Here is a 14833-nt window from a genome sequence, read left to right on the forward strand (position 1 = left end):
CCCTACTTCCCCTCCTGCCAATGGGGCTCAACGAATTTTCATTCCTCAACCTGAACATCCCCCTTCCACGCCCCATCACCCCCCTTGCATTGCTGTACTTTGCCATCATTTCCCCATCCGGGAAACACTGAACATAAGAGACGGAAAATTTGTAAGGCAGCCCGAGGCTTTAGCTAGGAAAGCCGTTTATAAATATTGCAGCAATATTTATTTATCATCGGTATATAAAACTTCCCCTCTACAGCGTACAAGACCTTTGTAGTCCCTAACTTGCTTACAAGTAGTAATCCACTTGTAGCTGATAACAACAGAGATCCTGATTAAATGTTTTATTACAACTGTTGTTCACGAAGTCAGTAGGTCGATTCTACGGTAGTAAAAAGGTTAATCAACAAATAGTGATAACAGAATTCTGGAGGGAATGTATACTTGAAATCTTGCTTCCAAGTTACTATTATTGATGTATCATGAATTGGAAAATTGAAATGAAAATTAACGAACCTGCATTTCTAACATGAGGATCAAAACGTTTTTTACTACATTCGTTGATGAGAAATTTTCAATAATATAATAGTATTATAATACGTAGGTTTGAAAACCAAAACCGAATATTTTATACTATCTTTCCATTATAACCGGGACACTATTACATTTTTATTATTTGTAGTTGAAAGTCAATTGCAAGCAGCATCTATTCAACTTTTTAATTTCAATTTTTTCATAGATCAATCTTCTCTTTCCTATATGCCGACGGAGATTGGCGATCATCAATGCAATATGGATTCTACTGACTGCAGCTCAAAACAGGAGTGTTGAGTCAATGTTGAACCACTCTCTCAGGTTCTTTAACCAGGATGTTCTCCTTCTTCCAGGCCGGCGTCTTCCTTCATAGACCAGTACTTTATAGTGATAGTTCTTCAGTTGAAATAACTATAAACATAACTCACCTAGACTTCATAAATGATTACATGATCATAGACACTTCTGATGGGACAAAAGACTAACCAAATTTTTACAACGTTTTTTGTTTCATCTTTGGTAGTACCAAACTGCCGAACTATTTCCGTAGATCGTAGATCAGTTTTCTACGCCAAAAATCTGCAGATTATGTCCCAATCGTAAATTTATTTCAATCATAGACACACAGCTGCCTCTTTAATAATGACTGATACTGCATGTATTAATAGGTCTAAATGTTATGTCAAGTCATTCTATTGATGTATCGTCTCAATACAATGTACGTGTTGTGCACAGAGGGACAGTGAGAGACAAACTTAAATGCAACAACTTATTTGCGAGGTGTCCCACGGGTGGGAGAGGGGGAGAGAGGGATGCTCCAATTTCGTGAATATTTGACAGGCATGCGAAATGAGATTGTGTCATAGTCGGGACGTGCTGGGCGCTTTCTGCGCCTCTCACTAACTCTCTTTCTCCTGTTGAGGGGGACTACAATTTTAACGTCTTTTGTCACAACATTTTTTTGTTCCTCCTCCACTTTCTCTCCATCTCACTCCACCTCATTCACCATGTCGCTACTCTTTCTCTCACCTCTTCCATCGTCTTGTCCTTCTCTACATTTTTGTTCACCTATACCTCCTCCTTATTTTCCTTCACATCTTTCTACTCCTCATCTCCCATCATCCCTTCATCCTACCATTCGTCCTCCCACTCAGTCCATCAAAATCCCCGTCTTCTACCTTTCATCTTTCTTTTTGGACTTTCTACTCCACTCCCTTTTCCATTCCCTTCTATTCACTCTCTTGATTCTACTTCTTTAATTCATCCTCACCATGTTCCACCTTATAAGCTACTTTATCGGCTCTACTCCGTCCACCTTTCTATTTCCCTTTCTTATCACTCCATTTCTAGCAAGTTATCTTGTCCATTAAGTTCAGTTAGTTTCCTACTAACCTTTCTTATTCCTATATTTTTCCCATTCATGTTCTTTTCTTCTCTTCCCCCTTCTTCTATTGATTTTTCTTTTCATCATTGTTCCATCATATTTTCATCCTTTTTTCTTCTTCTTCTTATTTTTCTTCACCCTTTGTGTTCCAAACACACAGAACATTCAGAAATCTTCCTCGTTCTCTTTGTCTTCTTCTCTATCCTCCTCTTCTACTTCGATTTCTTTTCTCTACAGTTTTGTTATTTTCTGTCTTTGATATCGTTCACCTCTGCTTCTACCTTTATCTCTGTCAACCCTCATTCTTCTAACTCTACCTTTCGCTTGACTCTCTGCTATTTTTCCCCTTCACCATTAAGAATCTTCAAATCAACAGAATTATCTCCTTTATCTCCTCCTCCCCGAGGTCTTATTCCTTTGACTCATTTTCGTTCTCCTCTTTTCCACCTCTTCCCTTCTTCATCCGCTTTCTCATTTTTCTTCTTCCCTTCCTTTCGTCCCTTCAAAACGACGTTCCCTTGAAATTTGAAGAAGAACACTCCACTTCACCAATAGCCGTCCTCTCTTTTCCCCAGCTCTTCAAACCCTCCACATTGAATGAAAGACATGGATGAATGAACGATACAAATGACTTTTCACAGAGTTATTATTTTTCAGATGTACTCTGACAAAATTGAAATAGAATGCTCGGACAAAACATTGAATTGAATTTTGAATCATTGTCTGTCACAAGACAGATATATCCATCATAAATGATTGTCAAGAGCACATCGTAGCAATTCCATTCAAATAATTTATTTGAACTCCCTTCTCTCGCAATCTATGGACTTTACTACTAGTTTTCTCAGGTCAAGAATCATTCCAATCTCATTATCGTTCCTCACTCTCTTCCTCAATGTTCAATCATAACAATCATAACATTGTGAATTTCAACTTCTGAATTCTTATAATCTCATTCAAGAAATGATGTTGGAGCCTGAAAGTCTGCGAACAAACAAATATTTTCATCTTGTTCCAAAATGCTTTTAATTGTTTCAATTTTCAAGAGGAAACACGATTTCTTACAATAATTGTAAGAAATCGTGTTTCCCATCAATTATTGATAGTAATTGAAATGATAGACAAGAAAATTCTATTCCACTTGGGCCTAAATGATGATGAATCAGCTGAATTTGAAATCAACAATGATTTAAGTTCAACTTGATTATTGAATATTTGAAATTCATTGTGATAAATTCTCAAATTCACCAAGTGCTATAGTTGGTCCATTAAGTTTCTTTCAAATAAAATATGAAACTAAATTCTTCTGTGTTATCACACTGTGTTCATCATCTATCATTAGCAACCAGACTCCATAATCTCATCTGATCTAAAAATAGAAGACATTTCATGAAAATCTCCAGGGAATCATAAAGAAGGATTTCTAGCAATACTTGTCAAGCCGCTTCAATATACTGTATAATATATGAATAATAGATGTAATGGATGAATGAATGTATAAATATAGTACTTGATGTAGTATACCATCTTTCAATAAAAGCATATTATGGGAAACTCTGCATTGAATCAAAATCACATTTGAGAGATGAGATATAGTTTCTCTCAGTGCTTTTATTGAGTGCACTCTGCTTCTAGCTGCCTTTTCCCTGAACAGTGTGGTGTACAATGTCACAGAAAGTGCAACATGTAGAATGTAGTATACCATCCTTCAATAAAAGCATATTATGGGAAACTCTGCATTGAATCAAAATCACATTTGAGAGATGAGATATAGTTTCTCTCAGTGCTTTTATTGAGTGCACTCTGCTTCTAGCTGCCTTTTCCCTGAACAGTGTGGTGTACAATGTCACAGAAAGTGCAACATGTAGAATGTGAATCTATTGAATATACTGTCATAGAATAAAACAATTTTAGTTTTATACAAGTTTTCTTTGATCCAGTGTACAGAGTGTTTCAAACGAAAAATCCAAAATAACCGCTAAAAGAATTTCACAGGGAAATGTATGAAAGCTCATGATAAGAAGTCGCGAAATGGCATTAGGTACAGCCTGTGGTGGCCTTAAAAGTCGCGGACGCTTTGAGCAGCGTTTGATCGCCTTAGAAAGTAAGGTATGAATGACAGTGATGAGGTTCAAAAGTGCAAAAGCATGGAAGCAACGGGCGGTGGTGGCTTTTATCTGCGCACGCGTTCGTCTTCTTGAAAGCACATAATGAGCTAGAAGGGAATGACAAGTCTACAATTAGACTCTTATCCCTTCTGTGCCCTTATCCTTCCCCCTTCACCCCCCACCTTCACCCCAAGCAGTTGAGTGACGTGCCCGGCGTATAAAAGACGGCGAGAAAGAAATAAAAAGCTAACGACCGATATAAAAACTTCCATCTTTTCAGCGACGTTTCCCTTAGCACGGACGGCCACAGTGCAGCTATATCTGATCTGCAAATTCAATTGAATCATTAATGGCGTTTCTCATTCAAATCTCTTGCTGGAAATCGTCTCATGATACCGCTTTCATCGCGTTTTTTCGTTCAATTTGATGCTTTCTGCGAAATAGCTTCTGTACCCTATCAACAAAGACATCCTTTCTCAGGTTGATGACATTTCGCTAAAAGCAAAGATGGAGGGATCAGATATAGGCATGCGCAGTAAGGGAGAAGAGAATCATGAATACTAATGGAATACTACTTAATTCTAATTTTTTAAACGGAAAAATAAACTAGACTGTACAGCTCAAAACACCACTTGCATTGATAATTATCAATTATAATCCACACTTGAAATAACAAGACCTTTACAAAAACCATTTGATATTCCAACTAATTCATATTTTTCTAAGAAGATAAGGGTATTGGAAAATGTTTGAAATATTCATTCGATAAATATGTATCATACAAAAATGTATCAAATATATTGTTAAATACAAGTGTTGATCCACTTTATTCATAGCAGTAATAAACGTAAGCGTACAGATCACGCCACCTCCATTTTAAGTTTCTGAAATACATTCATTTTATAAAAAACTTGAATTCAAGTAATCTTGACCAATGTAAAAGTCTGCTGTTAGACCAAATGGCGAATGCTTGTTCTGGACACATGGAAAAACTGGATTATGCCAAAATCTCAACAAACATTTTATTCGTACACTTTTGAAGACAATTATATATCACGCTTATCAATTTTGAGTTGTTTGTATGTGTTTTATGTTTCAGAATCCGTGCTTTAGCTCTACACTGGTTTGGTCTAACCAGGGGTGCCCAGCCCCCCCAAGGCCAATGGCGCATGCCCCCCCCCCCAATTCAAGTGTAATGCCCCCCCCCCCCAATCAATGTGTAATGACCCCCCCCAAGTACCCCAACTCCCAACTCTTTAGTTTTTAACATTAGTCAGTGTATTACAATAAAATTCACATCTTAAGGTGCTTACAGATATACGCGCCGCGAACATGAGCAATTCACTTTTAATCAGCTGATGCCAAGCTTTTTATATCTGTATTTTACCGTTTCTGTAAAAATACAGATATAATCAGCTGATTAAAAGTGAATTGCTAAATGTTCGCAGCGCATATATCTGTACGCACCTCTACATTCTAATCTTCCAAAGGACATTATTTACCTTTGGTCTTGTGAGGAATTCTTTCTGTTTTCATAATATTGTAAAAATATATACCATCGTTTCTTATCTCTTTAAAATAGAAATAAAGTATCTTTTTGATATTATTTTTGAGACTAGCAGTGCACCCGTTCTTGTTCAGGAGGACTAGAAAGAACTTCATTACATCAGGAAAAACTACATGACATATATTTTAATAGGATATTAAAAGATAAGTAAGGGAGGCTTTGCTTTTTAAATGTTAAGGTTACTTATAAAAAGTTGAATAATAATATCATTGATAATTCTTTATTGCAAAAGAATATTGCATAGCAATCTTGGTAAACATTCATACAAATTTGGAACGATTTTATCCATACAATATATAATGTCGGCAAGTTTAGGTATTCTAAATCCTATACTATTAAACGAGCAATTTCTGTTTAGATGTTTTGATGTTTAAATTTTTAGATGTTTATATGTTTGTATTTCACCGGATCTCGAAAACGGCTCTAACGATTCTCACGAAATTCAGAACATAGTAGGTTTATAATATGAAAATTCGATTACACTAGGTCTCATCCCTGGGGAAACTCGCTGAAGGACATTAAAAGAATTTATTCATCCTTGGAAAAACAGCTGATAATTTCGGCGTCTGTTGATGATGGAAGTGAGTGAGCGAGTGCATGTGTGTGGGACTGAGACAAAATTATGACTCAGCTGTTGAACTTTTGTACATAATTCAATCAGGTACTTAGTGACAGTTGTACAAAAGCCGGTTAAATTTTAATCCTGATTAATTCCAGTAGAACCAATCGGATAAGCTATCTTTTTGAGATTGTCTTCTGTGATTTGGTTCACGTGACATGAATCAGGATTAAAATTTAACATGCTTTTGTGAGAAATTTTTGCATTCCTCTGCGAATTAATCTCAATCCACTGTGATTAGATAGAACCTTTCTGTATGAACTATGAATATTTATTATAATTTCTTCTTTCGTAATAATTTTTATATACTTTTGTAGGTACTCTAGAGCGGAGCTCGGTGCCCCGATATTTATCATGAATTGGAATAGGTTGTCACTGATGTTGTGTTGTTGGTAGTATTTACTTTTTAATATTACAGGAGTAAATAACACAAGTCGAACAAAATGTATCTTTAAATGGTTTGGTTTTTGGAATAAAGATATCATCTGAACAAGTACATTTTGTAAATTCTATCTATTAATACCAAATATCGGGGCACCGAGCTTTGCTCGTTATTTATTCATCGATAAACAGATTTATTTCATTGATAATCATTTCTTTAAAATGATTGGGGAAGTACTAACAGACACAGCCCAAAATTGTTACTTATTATCCTCTTCATGTCTTTCAGAGAGTTTTCTCAGGGATGAGACATAGTGCAATCGAATTTTGATATCATAAACCTACTATATTCCGAATTTCGTGAAAATCGTTAGAGCCGTTTCCGAGATCCGTTGAACATAAATATCCAGATAGCCAGATAACCAGATATAGAAATAGAAAAATATAAACAGATATACATAAATTGCTCGCTATTATAATAGGATAACAACTTATAGTCCAGTCAAATGGTCGTTTTTCAGGAAACAGCCCCGAAATAATTTTTTTCGATGCTTCTATATATATTTTGGGGCGCTGAATTCTAATCTGAAATTTGCTGACACACCAGAAGGCGACTTCACCCCAAAATTTTCGATTTTTTCAAGTTCTCCATTTAATCTCGAGAACCTTGAATTTTTCGAGAAAAAGCATTCTCTATACAATATTGAAGATAATAAATTTCCAATGAATTGAGTGGTCGTGCAGGACTACTTTTTGGATTTTATATCTCAAGTGTTCCACAAGATACGCAACTTTGAATGTTCGAGAAATTTGTGATATTTTCCCCATTCTCACAGTCTCGCATATGCAACGTTGCGTATCTTGTGGAACACTTCAGATGCAAAATCCAAAAAGTGGTCGAGGTTGTGATGAATTTTCTCCTCTTTTCACTCCAATGAAATATACTTCTGTTTTCAATACCGTTCAAAAGTTACAGCCAATTGAATGATGATCTTTATTTTCTCATTTTTCTTGCGATTTTACTGTTAATTAAGAGTCTCTAAAATGAGTACAATGCATGATAGAAACTTGCGATTGGTCTTAAATGAGAGAAAATTTCATGCTCTATAAGCTGAGTCACCCTAAATTGATCTTGCATTACAGTTTATATCGAAAAACTGTCGAGACTGTGAAAATGAGAAAAATATCGCATATTTCTTGCAACAGCAAAGAACTTAAACACAGGACCATTAAACATTAAAATGAAGCAAAGGAAATCAGAATAATAGTGGATGATGAAGTTATAATTTATTTTTGTCAAAGATTCACCTTCAAACTCATAGGCTTAAAATTACTAAAATTCCTGCATACAAAATATTATCAATTGTGCTTATGCTTTATATTGAGTTACACTTAGCAAAATATAACATTGTAAAGGTGGGAAAAATTAACTACATTAGGATATCTCTATTTAATACCTTGATTTTTTAATCATAATTCAAAATGTTGACATAAAATATACAAAAAATCATGCCCCCCCCCCAAAAAATGTTGATGGCGCAAATTGCGCCATGCCCCCCCCCTTGTGGGCACCCCTGGGTCTAACCTCAGCCTAATAGAGTAGGATTACCAAATGAACATTGTTGAAGCATGAATACTACTGAGTACTGAGTATAGTGAAGCTCACCCCTTGAAATATCGGTTGACATGTAGACTCTGCAATCCTCTTTCTTGGAGGCCGTCTACCTGAAAGTTGAAATTAAATCAGATTAACAACAGAGGTTATTTCCCAGAACTCAAACATTCTGTAACGAATACCTGTGTACACAATAATAATTGTAATATTGAAAACGACAGTATCCCTGTAGGCCTATGTTTCAAAAATGTTGAAAAACAAAGTGAAATGTGGCAAAATCATTAAATAAATAAATAAATAAATAAATATAATTTTATTGCCGCTCAACATTACAATAGTTATGGACAACGTCAGAAATTATTGTTTAGCAAACATAGTCAACCTATATTATAACATGGAGGGTTAATGTAAGAAACACCAGTCAAAATAACATACACGTAAAATATTACATAGAAGAAATAACATGAATACTAGAAACAATAGTATAAAATAGTTCATCTTAAAGAATAATTTGTTGAAATTCGAAAAACTCTTTCACACTATAAAAAGGATTTCTAATTAACCAGCTATGTAGCCTATTTCTGAATAATTGAAATGGAGCTTCTATCCACTCATGAGGTAATTTATTAAACATTCTCATTCCAACAACTTCATAGCTATCCTGAGATTTAGTCAGCCTACAGAAAGGTATTTCTATATTTCCGTTACTCCTAGTGTTGTGGGAATGTATATTTCTCCTTAGCAGATTATTAGGCAAGTTATTTTTCGTATATAGGAGACAAGTAAAAATATACAGGTTTATTACTGTCAGTATACCTATTTGAGCGAATAACGGTTTACAATGAGCCAATCTTTCAGAATTTGTGATTATTCTTATAACTTTTTTTTGAATTATCAATATATCTTGAACATGTGGACTATTCCCCCAGAGTAAAAGCCCATACGCGATTATACTCTGGAAAAAAGCAAAGTATGCTGATCTGACATAAGACGTGGGGACACAGCCTATCAAATTTCTCAGCAAGTATACCACTCTGGATAATTTGGAAGTAATATATTTAATGTGAGGCTCCCATGAAAGTTTGCTGTCAATAAAAACACCTAGAAATTTGACATTACCCAAACGGCTCTCCATAGGCATTACATCGAATCCATCAATCTCGAATTCAATTTTGAATCGTCAATTGTCAGTCAGCAGCATTCCGCGTTTTAATGAACATTCCAATAATTGACGACTTCCGCTTTGCCGTGCGTGCCATTACTAATGTATACGAGATGAATGTGTCTCGTTATTTGCCAAAAACCTGAGATAAACGATTCATCCACCATCAATTTGGCAGGTGAGCCGGCAGATTTCAATGGGGAAAATGCAGAACGAAAATGATTTCCATCCCAATTCAACACTTTATCTGTTTACAAGCTACCTGTTGACCTTTGCAACTCTTCTCCAGACTAAATAAACACTATTTTTGCCATCAAATCTCATTCGAACATTATAGTTTTATCCCATTTGTGTTCATTTCCTCTCTCTGAAAACAACGCTCATCACATTCAACATTCATTTGGATATTTACAATAAAGGTGAATACACACTACTTTCACGAGTAGAAGAAGTGAATGTGATAGCTGATCTACATTAATGGTTGCAAAAATTCAAATTAACTTGATTCATTATTGACTTTGACTCTTCCCAACACCTATCTATGCTTTCCCTTTTTCTCTTCATCCTGACCTATATAACTCTCCTTTGGAAGAGTTTTTCACACATTCTTTTTAATTAAGTGCTATGAATATTTTACTGACGTTGCTGATGACTGTCTGGTCCGATAGTAAAAGAATTAAATCTATCACATAGGATAATTCTGAAGTCATAGATTATAGTTCAAATAGCATGGATGAATTGTATCCTCAATACAGGAAAGTACACAACGGATTTGATGTACATCAATAATTGACATGATCCTGATATGATGACTTTCTGTTATAATCACGATTCCAGTGCAAACTACTGACAGTCTTCATTGCGTCTGTCTCAATCATATTCAGTATACCACTCTGCAGCCATTGAAATCAGGCTTTTGCAATACAGGAAACTTCGCAATGGAGGTTTACTAGTGATGGAATATCCAATCAATGGAAATCCGGGAATAATGCGAACTGGAAATTAGTCTTGATTGATTAATTTGCTTTTAATTGAGGCTTTCACTATTAAATCCATTACGGAATAAGAGTTAGGTCTAGCAAATACAGTCATGCAGTACTGTAGTACAAAAAATGTACCTACTGGTAATGATCTAAGTTATTGTAGTAAGAAATAGACTATGTATTTAAACAAAGTGGTCGCTGTTGGCTGTTCAGATCATAGCCCATAACTTCTCCTCTGGAAAAGCCACTACTTGAATAGTTTGGTATTCACCAAATCATAGATTTGCCAGATTTCCAAATTACAAACAAAATAAAATTTTCATTTATTATTAAAATAACTAGTACCATTTTTAATTATTTTAATAACTCAAGTAGCCCTTCAAAAAAACGTTATCATAATTTTCAATATTAATATACAAACCCACATCTCAAGTTGCAGAGGAGCCCAAATTTCACACTTACTACTTCTTACAATCTCTACTATGAAAAAATCTTACAGACCACTACAAGATACTGTATCCAAGTACAGTTGAAAACTATATTGTAAGCCATAAATCCAACCACATAAATTAGACAAGAACTAGCACCTGATTTCTCGTACCGGAATCATGAAACTCACAGCTCCAAGACAAAAGCTACTCTTCTCCCCATTAGACTGTATTTGTTGGAACTGGAATGGCGGTTTGACCTGGATAAATGTACCCTGCGGTTGTGGCCACTCTAATGAACGCATCCAACTTCTCATTCAGTCCCAATTAAATACAAAACTATGTGACACATCATTCAAACTCCACGCTCGCAAATAAGCACAAAGATAATTGGGTATTGATTAGAATGTTTGTATTTTGAACATTGCTCTTCGGACTGCTGCAGCAGAATTACAACGGAGGATATAGAGGGATATAAATATATTGAGGGATACAGAGGATGGAGAGAGATATAAATATATTGAGGGATACAGAGGATGGAGAGAGATAGAAATATATTGAGGGATACAGATGATGGAGAGAGATAGAAATATATTGTGAGGGGGGGAACAGAGGAGAATAAATAGGAGTGTATTTTGAGAGAGAGAGAACGAAGGAATATAGATAGGAGTGAATTGTGGGAGAGAGTGGAACGGTACTTGAGAGACTTGAGAGTGATCGAGGGAAGAGAAAATAATGAAACCATTATCTGCGGGTGAGTGAGGAAGAGGGGATGTGTGGGGGTACAAGTTTAACTAAGCCAATCATCATCACAAACCCAAATCACGTTTTACATTTCAAAATAAGTTTTGTTTGAGATACACTTAAATTTGATGGAATAAAGAAAGAAAATGGACAATATATGTTTCAACTTAATGTGAATCTAAACGAGAGACATACAGAATGTTTCAGAGAAACGGGAAATTTCGAAAGTTGAATAATTTCAAGAGAAACAAATCTCTGAATGAAGTTTTTCATATCATTAAATAGTAAAAATAATGTCATTTTAGAATAAATGATACCGTAACATTTATTTTTTGAAGATGACATCTTGCAGGTGTGTTCCTTTTCTATGCAAACATTCCTGCAGTTCTCTCCATCACATTGTCCATGGTTTGACGTAACATTACAACTGGAATTTGAAATCGCTTCTCGAATCTTGGCCTTCAATTCTGCAACAACGGTATAATTGATGGTAACAACGGTATGATGGAGAGAACTACAGGAATGTTTGCATAGAAAAGGAACACACCTGCAAGATGTCATCTTCAAAAAAATAAATGTTACGGTATTATTTATTCTAAAATTGCATTATTTTTACTATTGAATGATATAAAAACTTTATTTAAAGATTTGTTTCTCTTGAAATTATTCAACTTTCAAAATTTCCTGTTTCTCTGAAACATGTCAAGATGTCATCTTCAAAAAAATAAATGCTACGGTATTATTTATTCTAAAATGGCATTATTTTTACTATTGAATGATATAAAAATCTTTATTTAAAGAATGTTTTTCTTGAGATTATTCAACTTTCAAAATTTCCCGTTTCTCCTAAACACCCTGTATATAAGCGTATGGTGTCGCAGTGGTTAAAGGGTTAATTATTAAATATAAATGTGTGCACACATGCACTCAAATATTCAGCCTCCTAAAAGATTTGTCAGAATAAAAAATAAAAGAAACACAGAGCTAACAATAATAAGAACGAAAGTTTGACAACAGTAGGACCTCTTGCTCAGCATCAAATGTTATGCGTTTTAAACGAGAGATTAAGTTTTATGACTGGATAAATGTTCAACAACTAGAAAGCTTACCTAGCTGATCACGGAAAATGATAAAATTTTGAAGAAAGTTTCAACTAGTTGGATTTTCAAATACAAGATAGCTGATTGGTCTTGAAAATAATTAAATTTTATACAACGTTTCGACTAATACTTTGTTAATTGATCTGTTATTTCATCAACTTATTAACTTAATCAGTGAGAAGAATTGATTAATTGCAATAGAAATGTGAAAGATGATCCAGTATGATCAAAATTTAAAGGCATGCATTAGAAATATGAATATTATTAATTCACATTCCACCATCAGAACCACCTATAAACATCACCCAGCAAATTATAGCCACCAATTAGCATTTAATTGCATGTTATCTACAATGGGAAGAATTAATAAATTATTAGTTAGCCTAATGTGTTTTGTGCCATAGTTTTACAAAATTTGGAAAATAATAATATTATATTCAATGATATAGGACATTGAAGCTGATTTTACATCATTTACTTGAACAATTATTAAAAAATTCAATTAGTATATGTTAATTGATTCAACACTTTTTTATGTTATATGGATCAATGTTTCACTTTCGATAATTCCATGAAAGAGGTAAGCGTAGAAAATATTCAGAAAACACATTTGATGTTTGATAAAAATATGATTGATAGAATGTATGATAAAAGTAATCTCGAAATCTGTTAATTATTGGTTCCATCGAGAATAAACAGAATTTTCACTCTGTAACAATTTGTAGCGTTTCGGTTATCGACCAAATTTCAACATGAGAGCATACGAGAGAAAATTGCAACCACAGATCATCCATTATTATGCTATATTCAATTGGTAAAGCTGGTCGGCGTTTATATGGAGCTTGAACCGAAGCACATTAGGGAAAGCCCTTTGCAAACACAGATCATGTGATTAATATTTTCAAGCAAAGTAATTTATAAATTTCCAACAAAGCTTGTCCGTTCGGAAACGAGAGCCTATTGAAATTCAGTGCACCAGCAAAAAGGCCTAAACTCAGCCTAATGAACTGATGCCATTGAAATGGCAACTGAGTGGCCGAGTGGCCGAGTCCATTCACTCGTGTAACTTGCAGTCGAGAGCGAAAAACTAACTTGCTCAGTCTATTCAATTCAAATTGACTAGACTGAAACTTTCTGTGGCTTCAAAAAATTGAAGTGACGTACGAAGGACTGTAGTCGGCTGAGTGAGAAAAACTAATAGAGAGAGTACCGATAAAATAGATTAAAATGGGAAAATGAACGAAAAAAGAAGAAATTTTTGAAAAGAATGGTGGAAAGGGGTGGTAGAGAATGAGAGAAAAGATGGTGAGGTAATTTGAGAAGATCGCAGAATTAAGAGAGGAGAGAAAAATGAGGAGAGCTGTAGAGAAATTGGAGGAGGATGGAACAAAGCAGATGAGAAAATAAATGAAAAAATTGGGGAGAAGTTGTGAAAGGGGAGAAGGAAATGAGAATGGATGGGGAGATGCGAGAGAGCAATGGAGAAGATCTTGAAATGTGTGTAAAAGGGTGAAAAACAGAAAATCGAGTAACATACAATAAAATAAGGAAAAATACGAAATAGAAGAAGCAGATAAGGATGTATTCTGGAAATGGATAGGAAATAATAGATTATAGAGGAAACATAAAGAAGCATCAAATATCGAAGTAGGAGAGAGATTTAGATTATAATAATCAGTAGAATGTATGAGAAGAGAGAATGACGAGAGAGTAGAGTGAATAGTGAAGGATAGTGAATTATTTGAAATAAATAGAGGAATCAACTAAAAAAGAGAAGAGAAAGAGTAAAAAAGTGTTTAGAGAGGAAAAACAGAAACGCAAAAAAAGAAGAATGAATAGGGGGATACCGAAGTGGTTTGAAGAGGAGGCAGAGATCATACAAGGAAAAAGTAGAGAGAGAAAAAGAAGATAGACGGATGTCTGATTGCGAGCGTCGATAAGCACCAGATACTGATTGGGAAAAAAGAAAAATTGGATCGGAGAGGGTAAAGTTCACAGTCGACGATCGTCCGCCATTACTTTCAAATAAAAAACTTTTATCTGAAGTTGACGACTCTTTTCAGCGACTTCCCTCGATTTTGATTATAAACGAGTTGAGTGGGCTTGGCTGAGGCTGAGGCTGACCTGATGAATGGAAGTCATTCAATAGAATGATGGCTTCTGGTCAGGTTTCCTTTCATGACAGCATACATGCTCAATTATTATCATCCATCATTTGAATAT

At 34.8% G+C, this 14833-nt stretch overlaps 1 protein-coding gene across 7 annotated transcripts in view; it reads right to left on the reverse strand.

Annotated features, from left to right (window-relative positions):
* Positions 1 to 14833, reverse strand: part of LOC111054374 (BAI1-associated protein 3) — a 291489-nt gene that overhangs the window by 246808 nt on the left and 29848 nt on the right. For all 7 annotated transcript variants that reach the window (XM_039429756.1, XM_039429755.1, XM_039429753.1 and 4 more), the window contains exon 2: positions 8245 to 8303. The gene's annotated coding sequence lies outside the window, so the exon portion shown is untranslated. The remainder of the gene's footprint in view (positions 1 to 8244; positions 8304 to 14833) is intronic.

This window comes from Nilaparvata lugens, chromosome 5 (genome assembly GCF_014356525.2).
Source record: "Nilaparvata lugens isolate BPH chromosome 5, ASM1435652v1, whole genome shotgun sequence".
Lineage (NCBI taxonomy): Eukaryota > Metazoa > Arthropoda > Insecta > Hemiptera > Delphacidae > Nilaparvata > Nilaparvata lugens.